This window comes from Ranitomeya variabilis, chromosome 4 (assembly GCF_051348905.1).
Source record: "Ranitomeya variabilis isolate aRanVar5 chromosome 4, aRanVar5.hap1, whole genome shotgun sequence".
NCBI classification, from domain to species: domain Eukaryota; kingdom Metazoa; phylum Chordata; class Amphibia; order Anura; family Dendrobatidae; genus Ranitomeya; species Ranitomeya variabilis.
Window position 1 is genome coordinate 650,400,663 of NC_135235.1, and position 15,736 is coordinate 650,416,398.

Genomic DNA, 15,736 nt, shown 5'->3' on the forward strand with positions numbered 1-15,736 from the left:
TAGATCTGAGTGTCATCAGCATAGAGGTGGTACTGGAATCCATGGGACTGTATGAGTTGTCCCAAGCCAAGTGTATAGATTGAGAAGAGTAGGGGTCCTAGAACAGAGCCTTGGGGGACTCCAACAGAGAGAGGGTGGGATGAGGAGGTAGTGTGGGAGTGGGAGACGCTGAATGTGCGGTTGGAAAGGTACGAGGCGATCCAGGATAGGGTGAGGTCTTTGATGCCATAAGACCTCACAGTGCATGTCAGATCAAATGAGAATAATGGGGTCAGAAGAACTGTCCAAGGAGCTCAGAGACAGAATTGTGGCAAGGCATAGACCTGGCCAAGGCTACAAAAGAATTTCTGCAGTACTCAAGGTTCCTAAGAGCACAGTGGCCTCCATAATCCTTAAATGGAAAAAAGTTTGGGACCACCAGAAGTCTTCCTAGACCTGGCCATCCAGCCAAACTGAGCAATAGTGGGAGAACAGCGTTGGTGAGAGAGGTAAAGAAGAACCCCAAGATCACTGTGGCAGAGCTGCCTTTATGGCAGAGTGGCCTGACGGAAGCCTCCTCAGTGCAAGACATGAAAACCTGCATAGAGTTTGCTAAAAAACACATGAAGGACTCTCAGACTTTGAGAAATATGATTCTCTGGCCTGATGAAACAAAGATAGACCCTTTTTGGTGATCATTCTAAGCGGTATGTGTAGAGAAAACCAGGCACTGCTCATCACCTGCCCAACACAATCCAACAGTGAAACGTTGTTGTAGCATTATGCTATGGGGGTGTTTTTCAGCTGCAGAGATAAGACGACTGGTTGCCATTGAAGGAAACATGAATACGGCCATGTACAGAGATATCCTGGATGAAAACCTCTTCCAAAGTGCTATGGATCTCAGACTTGGCTGAAGGTTCACCTTCCAACAAAACAATGACTCTAAGCACACAGCTAAAATAACAAACGAGTGGCTTCAGAACAACTCTGACCAAGCTTGACTGGCCCAGCCAGAGCCCTGATCTAAACTCAATTGAGCATCTCTGGAGAGACCTGAAAATGGCTTTCCACCAACGTTCACCATCCAACCTGACAGAACTGGAGTGGATGTGCAAGTTAGAATGGCAGAGGATCCACAAATCCATGTGTGAAAAACTTCCATCTAAATGTTATCAATTTATGTGCAAGAAACAATAAATGTCCTGCTGCAGTTCTAACGTGTGTGTCCAGAGTCAGTTCTTCTACATTTCCTAATTAAATGACGATAGAGTCTCCAACAATAGAGTCTGCAATAAACTCCACTTGATTCACGACCTCTTTACCTCTCGTAGTCTTTTCTTTCTGGGCATCACTGAAACATGGCTGACACCCTCTGACACAGCCTCCCCTGCTGCACTATGTTACGGTGGCCTCCCCTTCACCCACACTCCTCGCCCTGGCAACAAACATGGTGGAGGAGTGGGCCTTCTCCTTTCTTCCAACTGTACCTTTAACCCAATCCCACCTATACCCTCCCTTATCTTCCCCTCTTTTGAAGTCCACATCTACTCCCCCCTACAACCTCCAAATGGGCGTCATATACCGACCTTCGGGCCCGTCCACTGCCTTTATTGACCAATTCTCCACCTGGCTCCTTCACTTTCTGTCTGCTGACATTCCCACCATAATCATGGGTGACTTCAACATCCCCATTGACATCCACCAGTCAGCAGCCTCCAAACTCCTGTCCCCTAGTTCATCTTTGGACTTAGGCAGAGTTCACATTGCGTTTATGGCAATGCGCTGACGGCATCCGTTACATAGCGGCACTAACGCTATGTAACGGATGCGTTAGCGCACCCATTGACTTCCATTATGTAGCGCATTGCTAATGCATGTCATAATCGGCATGCGCTAGCGATGTGCCATCATTCTGTGATGGACCCTCGTACATGTTCTGCTGCGTTCGGGGGGCTGTCACTGCTAGCACAGATGGAGCATCTGCGCGTGATCGCATACCGTAATCTTTAAAAGGCACTTGCATTGCGCAGTCCTTTTAACGCATGCACTAACGCAATGTGAACCTAGCCTTGCTCAGTGGTCCTCCTCAGCCACCCACACAGACGAACATACATTAGACCTGGTCTTCACCCGTCTCTGCTCCCTGTCTAACTTGACAACCTCCCCTCTCCCTCTATCTGACCACCATCTACTCACTTTCTCTTCCCTGTCCTCCTCACCTGTCACCCATGTCCAGCAACATGCGCACCCACGCAGGAACCTCGCACACCTAGACACCCACACACGCTCTGACTCTATCCTACCACTAGCATCCATATCCTCACGACACTGCCACTGCTTTCTACAATGCCACTAATGCATCAGCTATTGACAAGGTCGCCCCTGTCATGCATAGCAGAGTGTGACAAATCAATAGACAACTCTGGCACAATAACATCACTAAAAAGCTTCGGCAAGTATCCAGAATTGCAGAATGGCGTTGGAAGAAAACGCATTCGCAAGATGATTTCACTGCACTCAAACAAGCAACACTCGCATTCAAATCAGCTCTCACCTCTGCTAAACAGGTCTATTTTACATCCCTCGTATCTTTATCCCACAACCCCAAACAGTTGTTCAACACTTAACTCCCTCCTCTGCCCACCACTGCCCCCTCTGAGTTCCCTTATCGTTGCTGAGGACTCTGCCACGCACTTCAAAAATAAGATAGACCAAACAAGGCAAGTCTTTGTTGTCAAATCACCACAACCCCTTTGTATATCAGACCAATGCCCTAACCCCATAACTTCCCTCTCCAAAATCACTGAAGGGGAGCTTGCACATCTCTCCAAATCACACCTCACCACTTGTGCGCTTGACCCCATCCCACCTCCTCCCTAACCTCACCACCTCACTAATCCCATCCCTAACCCATCTCTTCAACCTATCACTAACTTCTGGTACCTTACCTTCTGCTTTCAAACATGCCACAATCACACCTATCCTCAAAAAGCCATCCCTTGACCCAAGCGCTATGACCAGCTATCGCCCCATATCTTTGCTCCCATTTGCTTACAAACTCCTTGAGCAGCACGTCCATGCTGAACTTTCCTCTCACTTTGCATCTAACTCTATCTTCAACAACCTACAATCTGGCTTGCGTCCCCACCATTCCACTGGGACTGCCCTGACCAAAATTACTAACAACTTACTTACAGCCAAAGCTAACAGACAATTCTCTATACTCCTCCTTCTAGACCTGTCCTCTGCCTTCGACACAGTTGACCACTGCCTCCTACTACAGATCCTCTCCTCCTTTGGGGTCAAAGACCTCGCCCTATCTTGGATCTCCACATACCTTACCAACCACACATTTAGCGTTTCCGACTCCCATACTACCTCTTCATCTCGCCCCCTCTCTGTTGGTGTCCCTCAAGGCTCTGTCCTCGTGCCCTTACTCTTCTCAATCTATACACTCTGCCAGGGACAACTCATAAGGTCCTATGGCTTCCTGTACCATCTATATGCTGATGACACTCAGATCTACCTCTCTGGCCCAGATGTCACTTCTCTGCTCTCCAGAATCCCAGAGTGTCTATCAGCCATATACTCCTTCTTTTCCTCTCGCTTCATCAAGCTCAGTGTGGACAAATCTGAACTAATTATCTTTCCTCCATCTCGCATATCTTCCCTACCTGATCTATCAAAATAAATGAAATCACACTTTCCCCTGTCCCCAAAATCCGCTGCCTCGGAGTAACTCTTGACTCTGCCCTGTCCTTCAAACCACACATCCAGCTCTTGTCACCTCCTGTTGCCTCCAGCTCAAAAATATTTCCAGAATCCGTCCTTTCCTCAACCCTCACTTTACCAAAATGCTTGTGCGTGCCCTAATCATCTCCTGCCTCAACTTCTACAACATCCTTCTCTGTGGCCTACCTTCTAACACTCTCGCACCCCTCCAGTCCGTCCTTAACTCTGCTGCCCGACTAATTAAGCTTTCTCCTGGCTACACTCCTGCTTCCCCTCTTTGCCAGTTTCTTCACTGGCTCCCAATTTCCCAGCGTATCCAGTTTAAACTACTAACACTGACCTACAAAGCCATCCATAACCTTTCTCCTCCGCTTATTTCCAGAATAATCTCTCATTATCTTCCCTCACATAATCTCCGGTCCTCCCAAGACCTCCTTCTCTCCTCCACGCTTATTCGCTCCTCACCCAATTGCCTCCAAGACTTCTCCAGAATATCCCCCTATCCTCTGGAATTCTGTGCCCCAACACGTCCGGTTATCCACCACATTTGGATCCTTCAAAAGAAACCTGAAAACCCACCTCTTCAAGAAAGCTTACAACCTGTAATGACCACACGGCCACCTCAACACCATCAGAGCTACTGCAACCGCAGACCTACTGTCTCCTTCCCCATAATCCTGTAGAATGCAAGCCCACAAGGGCAGGGTCCTCTTCCCTCTGTACCAGTCTGTCATTGTTAGTTTGTTTACTGTAAGTGATATTTGTATTTTGCTGTAACTCCTTCTCATGTACAGCACCATGGCATTAATGGCGCTATATAAATAATAATAATAACCAAGTTTGTTGATTATGATTTTATAATTGTAATAACTTTACTCCATGAAATCCTGTTTTGTGCATCAAAGGTGTGATGGACCTGAAGATATTGATAAAAACTAGTGATGAGCGAGTATACTCGTTGCTTGGGTTTTCCTGAGCACGCTCGGCTGGTCTCCGAGTATTTATGACTGCTCAGAGATATAGTTTTCCTTGCCGCAGCTGGATGATTCACGGCTGCTAGACAGTCTGAGTACATGTGGGGGTTGCCTGGTTTCTGGGGAATCCCTACATGTAATCAAGCTGTCTAGTAGCAACAAATCATCCTGCTGCAGCAAGGAAAACTAAATCTCCGAGCAGTCATAAATACTCGTAGACCACCCGAGCGTGCTCTGGAAAACCCAAGCAACGAGTATACTCACTCATCACTAATAAAAACACATCTATGAGGAAGGTTTAATTCCTCCCACAGGGAAAGGGGAGGGCAACCAGAGCATAGAGGAATGACTGTATCTGGTCAGAGGCTAGCAACATATGCTGAACATGGACTAAATGGATGGAGATGTTATCAAGCATCTGCTTGTTACTAAAGGCCCCGTCTCACATAGCGAGATCGCTAGCGAGATCGCTGCTGAGTCACAAGTTTTGTGACGCAACAGCGACCTCCATAGCGATCTCGCTATGTGTGACACGTACCAGCGATCAGGCCCCTGCTGTGAGATCGCTGGTCGTGTCGGAATGGCCTGGACCTTTTTTTGGTCGTTGAGGCCCCGCTGACATCGCTGAATCGGTGTGTGTGACACCGATCCAGCGATGTCTTCACTGGTAACCAGGGTAAACATCGGGTTACTAAGCGCAGGGCCGCGCTTAGTAACCCGATGTTTACCCTGGTTACCAGCGTAAATGTAAAAAAAACCAAACAATACATACTCACCATCTGATGTCCGTCAGGTCCCTTGGCGTCTGCTTCCTGCTCTGACTGACTGCCGGCCGGAAAGTGAGAAGTGAGAGCACAGCAGTGACGTCACCGCTGCGCTGTGCTCTCACTGTACGGCCGGATCTCAGTCAGAGCAGGAAGCAGACGGCAAGGGACCTGGACACCGAAAGGCGAGTATGTACTGTTTGTTTTTTTTGGTAACCAGGGTAAACATCGGGTTACTAAGCGCGGCCCTGCGCTTAGTAACCCGATGTTTACCCTGGTTACCCGGGTGCTGCAGGGGGACTTCGGCATCGTTGAAGACAGTTTCAAGGATGCCGAAGTCGTTCCCCTGATCGTTGGTCGCTGGAGAGAACTGTCTGTGTGACAGCTCCCCAGCGACCACACAGCGACTTACCAACGATCACGGCCAGGTCGTATCGCTGGTCGTGATCGTTGGTAAATCGCTTAGTGAGACGGGGCCTTAATAGTATGGGTGTCACCAATAAGCCAGACACACTGCATCACACATTTGTGTGACTGGTGCCCTATACAAGCCTCATCTGAGAGCATTTTTTAACTAGGCAACCACCACTTCCATGAATTGGTGGGTTTGTGATTCGTTGGGCCATCATTATTTTGCACCTGTGCCACCTCCCGCCTTTATCATGGGATCTGATGCAGTCTAGTATCCTTCTACTGTATTGGTAATCTGTCCCGGTGTTGGTAAGGCTGTTTCTTTATCTGCAATGTTTCTGTTACTAGAAGCCTAGGGCAGGCCATGTCCTTTGATCTGTGACCTAATGTCCCAGAAGTGTGAAGAAGCACAAAGGAGCTCCTCCAACTTCACAGTGGAAAGGATATAGACACAGCACTCTGGATGTCAGCTCAATAGTTTATGGTGGTTAATCCAGAAGAATATGCCATCGCCCTGGAATACTGGAATAATGGCTTTGTTCTGTAAGGTAATGTGAGAACTTGAAGGCAACTGATCAGTCATTGAGGTGAAAAAAAGCTGATTTCTCTGATAAGATTATACTACAAAGTTATTTTTGCTTGTATTATTCATTAATAAATAGAAAACTGCCTAGATGCCTTGGTTTCTACTGACTGCAGCATCTAAGTAGTTAAAGTAGTTTTTCAAATATATATATTTTTATTCAGAGTGTGATCCCAAACTAATGCTCAGCACATACTGTATTCATCTCTCGCCTAACCCAACTGGATGTCTGCCCTTATGGAATAGTGATGAGCTGCCGGCAAATAGCGGCTGCTCAGAGGTTGCAGCAGGCACATTACACAACAATGTCACATCACTCCTGGGAACAGTGGCGCTGATATAGCTGGAATGGCGCTGCTGTGAGAGGCGAGTGCACACTGGTTTTATTGGAGTCCTGTAGCCGACAACCATTGTAAAACTTTACCTCCGTGTCTGTAAAAACGCATCGTCTTACAATTCCAGCAACGTGGACGGGATTTATAGAATATTCATGTGCAGTGTGCTTTTCTGTACACTGTGTAATAACCTGAGCTGCGGTTTTTAAAACTGGCAACATGTAAATTTCTCTTGCTGGAACTCTTAAGCTACGTGCCCACCTTATGGTCAAAGCAGCGTTTTGGACCACAGAAATATAATATCAACCTAAATTATGGATATATTTTAGTCCTGCTTGGTGTGTGTAAGATGGTGAAAGGATTCTTGGAAATATGGCAGTCATATTATTCCACTAGGAAGTGCCTGTTGGAAACTAAGGCCTAAATTCAAATTATGTCCTGCACTCATTTTTACTTGCAAACAATTAGCTGTCCTTCTCTCAACTGAGCAGTTGAAGAGGTGAAAAGTGTGGATGGAAACTATTAAAATCACACTTAGGTCACATAAATCCAATCTAAAAGACATTTCAGTAACACCTATTGCCGGCGTGCCGCATGGTTCCCCTCATCTCTCCATTCTGGGCATTTTCACCGCCCAAGCTACGGCAGTGCTCTTGTGCTTCTCTATGCACTCCTGTGTACAAAGCACAGGTTTCAGAAGCACGCCTACCATGAGAACTCCCTTCCTCTTAAAGGGGCAGTGTGCGCACCTGCAAAAACTCCCCCAGCCAATAGCTGGGAGGCATCTTGTATAAAAGGCACCCTCCCCAATAGGAAGGTGTCTGAGCAACCCCTATAGTTTGTTAGTGGTAGCGTGTGTGCAACTGTATGTTGCCACGTCCAGTTCCTTATCCTGTACTGTGCCTCTAGTCCTATGTAGTTTATACATGACCCTGAAACCGCTCCGGCAGTATCTGAACTTTGTTGCCAAGTCAGCGGTACCTGACCAGAACTGTGTGTCTGAACGAGAACCTATCCCAGTTGTCCGTACTTTGTCATTCTACAAATATTTCCTGTCCTTGACTTCACTCCCTTGTCCCCGTCCAGCGAACCCAAGCCCTGGGATCGGCAGCTGCAGTATCGGGACTGCCTAGGAGTGGTGCCTGCAGCTCAAGCCTGACTCCACCTTCAGGAGCTCCAGTGAACACCAGTTAGCAGCTTAGCTACCCCCATCCTAGGCAAGTATGCATACCCTTGATTTAGATTGGGACAGTTAGTAGAGATGTGTGAGCACTAAAATGCTTATTACACGAATCAATCAATTTCTAATGCTTGGATGCTCATTTCGAGTAACGAGTATCATGGGAGTCAAGAGGATATCGAAGAATTTTTCTGGCAGACAATACAAAGAGATCTGGGCGGCAGTGAAAGTATTGAAATGGATGAAAAAAGTGCTGAGTGAAAGAAGAACAGCATAAGGATGACCCCTAGAATTATCTTTGATTCCCAGAACGCTATTGAGAATAATGGTATCACACTTTTACTCCACTTTAAGGACTGACCATATAACATTCAAAGTACGGTAAAAGATAACTTGTTTACAGGAAAAAAAAGTTAAAAATTTTTCCTTTTTTACGACTTGTATATGAGGCAAAATTTTAAAAGGATTAGACAAAAAAATTACTTAAATCAAAATTGAATTGTTGATACTCTCCATCTCCTCCTCTTCCTACTCAATCCTATCTTCAGCCCATCTATGTAGGAGAGACCGGACGAAGCTTGTATGTGTACTAGCCTCTGTTGTGCCACCTCGTCTTCCTCCTCCTCTTCCTCCACCTCCTCATTGTTACTCAATCCACGTGGAGCAGATGAGATGAGGCTGGGTTAGGTAGTATCTCCCTTTCTCATGTCTTCTTCTGTCTCCACCTGGCTCGCATGCAAAACTTCATGTTTGTCAGTAGCGACTGTTTAAGTAGGCACAGAAGTGGGATTATCGTGCTGATGTGGCATCAACGATCACCATCTTTGTGGAGTCCTCAAATTCTTGAAGAACCGCACAAATGTCAGACATCCATGCCTGCTAAGGTGAAATGGCATGCACTCTGAAAAAAGAGACAGGTGCAGGCTGAACCTGGAGAAGGTCCAGTTAAATCATAGGGTTGTAAAAAACAGCTGCACTCAAGGTATACATTTTCAAATGCAAAACATGATTGAATTTTATTGCGTTCACCACAGTAGTGTAAAGGTGTTGAGGTCACTCATGTTTTGCATTTGAAAATTTATACCTTGAGTGCGGCTGTTTTTTACAACCCTATCCATGCCTGCTTTTCAGTTATTATGTGCAGAGTCTGAACAGAATACCGACGAGCGTGTTGAAGCTGTAATACCACAACTGGCCTCTACTGCTCACAGAGCCTTGCCAGAATGTGCGGTGTGGAGGTACAGGGCGTGATCATGTTGCACATCAGTCGGTAAGCTTGCATTTGCATGTGCTGCTGCAGTACTGCTATAGCGGCCTGGGAACCTTGAGATGGACATCGGGGCCTTTGGGTCCACTAAGCCTACGGAGCTTCAGGGAAAGATGGACTCAAACTCTCAGAGGCGGAAGGTACTTGGAATCGTGGTGCACAGCTTGTGGTGGAGAAGAATTCCTAGTGCTAGAGGAGTTAGCAAGAGGGATGCTCTACCCATACTAAGAACTAGGGCTGAAGTTAACATACAAAGCCTACAGAAATACTCCCATAAACAGGTAATCAATGAAAACAAATCTTTATTAGAATAAATAACAAAACTAAATTCCACATGTGTTAATTCATAGTTTTGATGCCTTCAGTGTGAATGTACAATTTTCATGGTTATGAAAATCCAAAAAAATGAGAAGGTGTGTCCAAACTTATGGTCTGTACTGTATAACGTCACTGGTTGTCATGACGTACCACGCATGCGCAAGTGTAAAAATCCTGATGAAAAATTGGAGATGAATTTACTTTTTATATTTCTTTGCGTTTTTTTTTCACGTTTTTTAACCTGTTCATTTTTATTCTAGTTTGTGCTTACTTACTTGATGCCTTGGAAGGCGTATCTTGGTGGGGGGTCGATCTTTTTTGAGGGATCCTTGGCTAGAGCTGTAATTGTTTGGAAGAAGATCTGACTTAGTCCTTATACCCTGAAAGTAAAGGAAGAAAGAAAAAAGGAAAGAAAGAAATGTAGTTTATGTAGAAAGAAGTGTTGCCCTTTTTGTGTGGGCTTTCTGATTTATTGAGGACTTTTTGTCTTAGACAGATATAAATATGTTAGATACATGAGACATCAGGTGTGAGGCAAAATTCCTGCTCCATAAGTTAAAGGGAATCTGTCACCCCCAAAATGGAAGATGAGCTAATCCCACCGGCATCAGGGGCTTATCTACAGCATTCTGTAATGCTGTAGATAAGCCCCCAATGTATCCTGAAAGATGAGAAATAAAGGTTAGATTATGCTCACCTGGGTGGGCGGTCCGATCCGATGGGCGTTGCCGTCCGGTCTGGCACCTCCCATCTTCTTACGATGACGTCTTCTAGTCTTCACGCTGCGGCTCCGGTGCAGGCATACTTTGCCCTGTTGAGGGTAGAAAAAAGTACTGCAGTGTGCAGGCGCTGGGCCTCTCTGACCTTTCCCAGCGCCTGTGTAGCGCCCCCACCGCGGCAGGGCCGAGGGGTACCCGGCACCGGGCCTCTTTGAGTCTCTGCTCTGGGGTTGTCACGGTGGCTAGGCCCCGGTCCGTGACCCTGCCGAGGGGCGCACAGTGAATGATAGATATGGATGGTGGTGATGCTGTAGTGGTGCGGTGCAGTAAATAACGAGGACACAAAGTAGCAGTCTCTTTACCTCTTTACTGAAGATCTCTAGGTCCTCAGTCTGGAATCCGGATAACCAGGCTGTGCAAGTCCGGCCGGTCCAATGGCACCTCCGGAGTTCTCTTAACAGGTGGAAATCTGTGCCTTCCTTCTAGCGCTAGGTGTTGCGGTCCTTCCCTGCTGTGCTTACGGAAAGTCCCCACAACTGTTGTGTCCGTTTCTTAAGTTCCCTCACAACTCGATTAGATGATGTTCTGCTAATCCTCCGTCCCTCCCTGATGTTACGGTTGGGACGGCACCCGTATGACAGGTAGACTCGGAGCTCTTCCGGGACCCTAGAGTCGCCCCTCTCCACAGGTTGCCCCCCAAGACTGCATAGGTGATTTAGATGAGACAGCCCGCCTTTGACTGACTGTCCTGCCATTGGTTTAGCGTATTGCTTGAAGCTGAATATTGCAATACTCCCTCGGCGTTCCGGCCGCCGGTTATGCGCCTCAGTAGGATGTTGCCTCGGTCTTACAGCACGACTCCTACTGGTATTCTCCTTGTTGCTTTGATCTCGTTTCTCACTCAGCACAATCTATCTCGCTCCCAATCCCTCCTTGGGCACCGCCGCTATCCTGAGCAGGCACGGTCCCGTTACGTTCGCTCAAGTTGCCAAGCCTCTGTCAGGATCCCACCCCTGACAGGGACCCTACTGAATCTTCCCCTGCAACACCCTCTGCCACAAGGTGTTGCCTGGTTCCCATCCAGTCGGCTTTCTGTCTAACTTCCTGCCCGACCCCCAGTTTACCCACAATGGTGGGGAGTGGCCTAGTGAATAGAACCCTTAGCTCCCCCCGGTGGCCCGGCTGTGAAATGTATTGGTGTCTGTGATACCTGGTCAGATGAACTCCTTCAGTGCCATCAGACGTACCATAGCTCCCCTTAGTGGCGGAGCCACAGTACTGCAACGACCAGGACTCTGGGGTGCTGCACCTGCACACTGCAGTACTTTGCTTTGCCCTCAACAGGGCAGACAAAGTACGCCTGCACCGGAGCCGTAGCCTGAATACAAGAAGAGGACGTCATCGTAAGAAGATGGGAGGCCCTGGACCGGATCGGACCGCGACGCCCATCGGACCGGACTGCAGCGGGACCGCCCCTGGGTGAGTATAATCTAACCTCTTTTTCACATCTTTCAGGTTACATCGGGGGTTCCCTTTAAGTACAGTTAAAAAAAAGTGCTAGTGCATAGGTTTTTGGCAGCAGTCACAATGCCGGACATCCAGATATCCACATAACTGGAGACATAAGTATTAAAGGCAAAACTTTGGAGAGGACAAGTATGGATATAGTTACCCAGATGAACCTTTTAGCATGCTGCGATTGTCTCGGACCGAGGAAAACGGCTGACAAAAAGTCGGCTGGTGGGAGCTGCCCCATAGCTTAACATGAGTCCGAGTGCAATGCGATTTTTTATCGCATTACACTCGGCCGTTTAAAACGCCAGTGTGACGCCGGCCTTAGACCAGAAATCAGATAAGTGAAAGTGGGACAAATTATCAAAAAACAAAACAAAAAAGGGATAGTTCAAAATGTCCTGAAAAATATTTAGTAGCTGAACACACATTTTTTTTATGTAGAAAGAAACAAAAAAAAAGTACACGTACTGGGAATCGCCTCTTCCAGAATGAACTAATCTATATTGTCTCCCATTACTTATCCTTTATGATGTCTAAGGGGAAAGGTTTCTCCCTATGGAGAGTGACATACCAGCTCTGGCTTGTCAAGGTAAGGAGGCTTATTCGCCGTGCAATGCTCCTCTGGGAAATTAAATATGCAAATTGCCTCTTCAGAGAAAAATTAAGCTTTTATATCATCCTGACACACAAAATACTCTGCACACATCCTACATACAGCTCTGGTCTGCACTCATTGTACACACAACTCCGCTCTGCACACACATCTCTGCTACATACACATTGTACACAAACAGCTCCGCTCCGTACACCTCGTACACACACGGCTCTGCTCCGTACACCTCGTACACACACGGCTCTGCTCCGTACACCTCGTACACACACGGCTCTGCTCCGTACACCTCGTACACACACGGCTCTGCTCCGTACACCTCGTACACACACGGCTCTGCTCCGTACACCTCGTACACACACGGCTCTGCTCCGTACACCTCGTACACACACGGCTCTGCTCCGTACACCTCGTACACACACGGCTCTGCTCCGTACACCTCGTACACACACGGCTCAGCTCCGTACACCTCGTACACACACGGCTCTGCTCCGTACACCTCGTACACACGGCTCTGCTCCGTACACACACGGCTCTGCTCCGTACACCTCGTACACACACGGCTCTGCTCCGTACACCTCGTACACACACGGCTCTGCTCCGTACACACACGGCTCTGCTCCGTACACCTCGTACACACACGGCTCTGCTCCGTACACCTCGTACACACACGGCTCCGCTCCGTACACCTCGTACACACGGCTCTGCTACACCCATACCTCCCAACCGTCCCGATTTCAGCGGGACAGTCCCGCTTTGGCACCGGGGTCCCGCTGTCCCGCTTCGGGCATTTAAAATCCCGAATTTGCGGCCGCCGGTGAAGCCCCGCCCACTTCCGGGACGTAGAGAGAGCCAGCCTGTTTTTTTTTTTTTTTTTTATAAAAGCTGCCTCCTGACCGCCCGCGCAACACCCCCCCCCCCCTCCCGCCCCCTGTGCGGCGCTGCCACGCTGAAGGAGAGAGCCTGCAGCAATCAAGAAGAAAGGTCAGCGATTCACTACCTCTGGCTGTGTGTGCACGGAGCTCCGGCTTCTGCTCTTAGCTGCTATCCCGGCAGAGAAGGAGAGACGGGGGAGGTGCCGGGATAGTGCAGAGCTGTGAGCAGGAGACTGAAGACTTCAGCAGAGAGCTGCACATGGACATCAGCCGCCCCTGCATCACAGAGGAGATTGTGTGTGTGTGATGTGTGTGATGGCTGCGTGTGTGTGTGTGATGGCTGCGTGTGTGTGTGTGATGGCTGCGTGTGTGTGTGTGATGGCTGCGTGTGTGTGTGTGATGGCTGCGTGTGTGTGTGATGGCTGCGTGTGTGTGTGATGGCTGCGTGTGTGTGTGTGTGATGGCTGCGTGTATGTGATGGCTGCGTGTGTGTGATGGCTGCGTGTGTGTGATGGCTGTGTGTGTGTGTGTGATGGCTGTGTGTGTGTGTGTGATGGCTGCGTGTGTGTGATGGCTGTGTGTGTGTGATGGCTGTGTGTGTGTGATGGCTGTGTGTGTGTGATGGCTGCGTGTGTGTGTGTGTGTGTGAATGATGGCTGCGTGTGTGTGTGTGTGTGTGTGTGTGATGTCTGCGTGTGTGTGATGGCTGCGTGTGTGTGTGTGTGTGTGATGGCTGCGTGTGTGTGTGTGTGTGTGTGATGGCTGCGTGTGTGTGTGTGATGGCTGCGTGTGTGTGTGTGATGGCTGCGTGTGTGTGTGTGATGGCTGCGTGTGTGTGTGATGGCTGCGTGTGTGTGTGATGGCTGCGTGTGTGATGCATTTGTGTCAAAGCTGCATGTGTTTGTGAGCTGCGTGCGTGTGAGCTGCGTGCCTGTGTGTGAGCTGCGTGCCTGTATGTCATTATACAGTCTGGAGCATCATGTGCGGTCATTATACAGTCTGGAGCATCATGTGCGGTCATTATACAGTCTGGAGCATCATGTGCGGTCATTATACAGTCTGGAGCATCATGTGCGGTCATTATACAGTCTGGAGCATCATGTGCGGTCATTATACAGTATGGAGCATCATTTGCGGTCATACAGTATGGAGCATCATGTGCGGTCATTATACAGTATGGAGCATCATGTGCGGTCATTATACAGTATGGAGCATCATGTGGGGTCATTATACAGTATCATACTGTATAATGACCCCACATGATGCTCCATACTGTATAATGACCGCACATGATGCTCCATACTGTATAATGACCGCACATGATGCTCCATACTGTATGACCGCAAATGATGCTCCATACTGTATAATGACCGCACATGATGCTCCAGACTGTATAATGACCGCACATGATGCTCCAGACTGTATAATGACCGCACATGATGCTCCAGACTGTATAATGACCGCACATGATGCTCCATACTGTATGGAGCATCATGTGCGGTCATTATACAGTCTGGAGCATCATGTGCGGTCATTATACAGTCTGGAGCATCATGTGCGGTCATTATACAGTCTGGAGCATCATGTGCGGTCATTATACAGTCTGGAGCATCATGTGCGGTCATTATACAGTATGGAGCATCATTTGCGGTCATACAGTATGGAGCATCATTTGCGGTCATACAGTATGGAGCATCATGTGCGGTAATTATACAGTATGGAGCATCATGTGCGGTCATTATACAGTATGGAGCATCATGTGGGGTCATTATACAGTATGGAGCATCATGTGCGGTCATTATACAGTCTGGAGCATCATGTGCGGTCATTATACAGTATGGAGCATCATTTGCGGTCATACAGTATGGAGCATCATGTGCGGTCATTATACAGTATGGAGCATCATGTGCGGCCATTATACAGTATGGAGCATCATGTAGGGTCATTATACAGTATGGAGCATCATGTGCGGTCATTATACAGTATGGAGCATCATGTGTGTTCATTATACAGTATGGAGCATCATGTGGGGTCATTATACAGTATGGAGCATCATGTGCGGTCATTATACAGTATGGAGCATCATGTGTGGCCATTATACAGTATGGGGCACTGTGTGGCCATATTTTTTTGTTTATAATTATTGTATATGAAACAGTGTGATCGGCAGTGCTAAATGGGTGTGGTTGGGATGTGGATATGGGTGTGACTAATTATGAATGGGTGTGGTCAGAGGCGTGGCCTAAAATTTGCCGCGGCGCGCAAAGCGCGCCGCAAACTTTGTCCCTCTTTCCCATCTTCAAAAGTTGGGAGGTATGTACACCCACCCTGTAAACCCCTCCTGACCCCACACAGAAACTTCCCCTCATCCAGCACCATGACAACCAGCACAGCAGAGTCCTGCATACACTGAGCCCCCTGATCATGTGACCCCTGACTCCTCCCCTCCTGTGACCTCATCACAGGTCCTA

General features: G+C 48.0%; 1 long non-coding RNA gene across 1 annotated transcript; it reads right to left on the minus strand.

Moving 5' to 3' along the window:
* Positions 1 to 9,593: 9,593 nt before the first annotated feature.
* Positions 9,594 to 10,352, minus strand: LOC143769280 (uncharacterized). Its single transcript, XR_013214322.1, has 3 exons — positions 10,244 to 10,352; positions 9,822 to 9,926; positions 9,594 to 9,720 (listed from the first exon to the last, which is right to left on the minus strand). It is a non-coding gene; the product is annotated as an uncharacterized LOC143769280 (long non-coding RNA).
* Between the last annotated feature and the right edge of the window lie 5,384 nt (positions 10,353 to 15,736).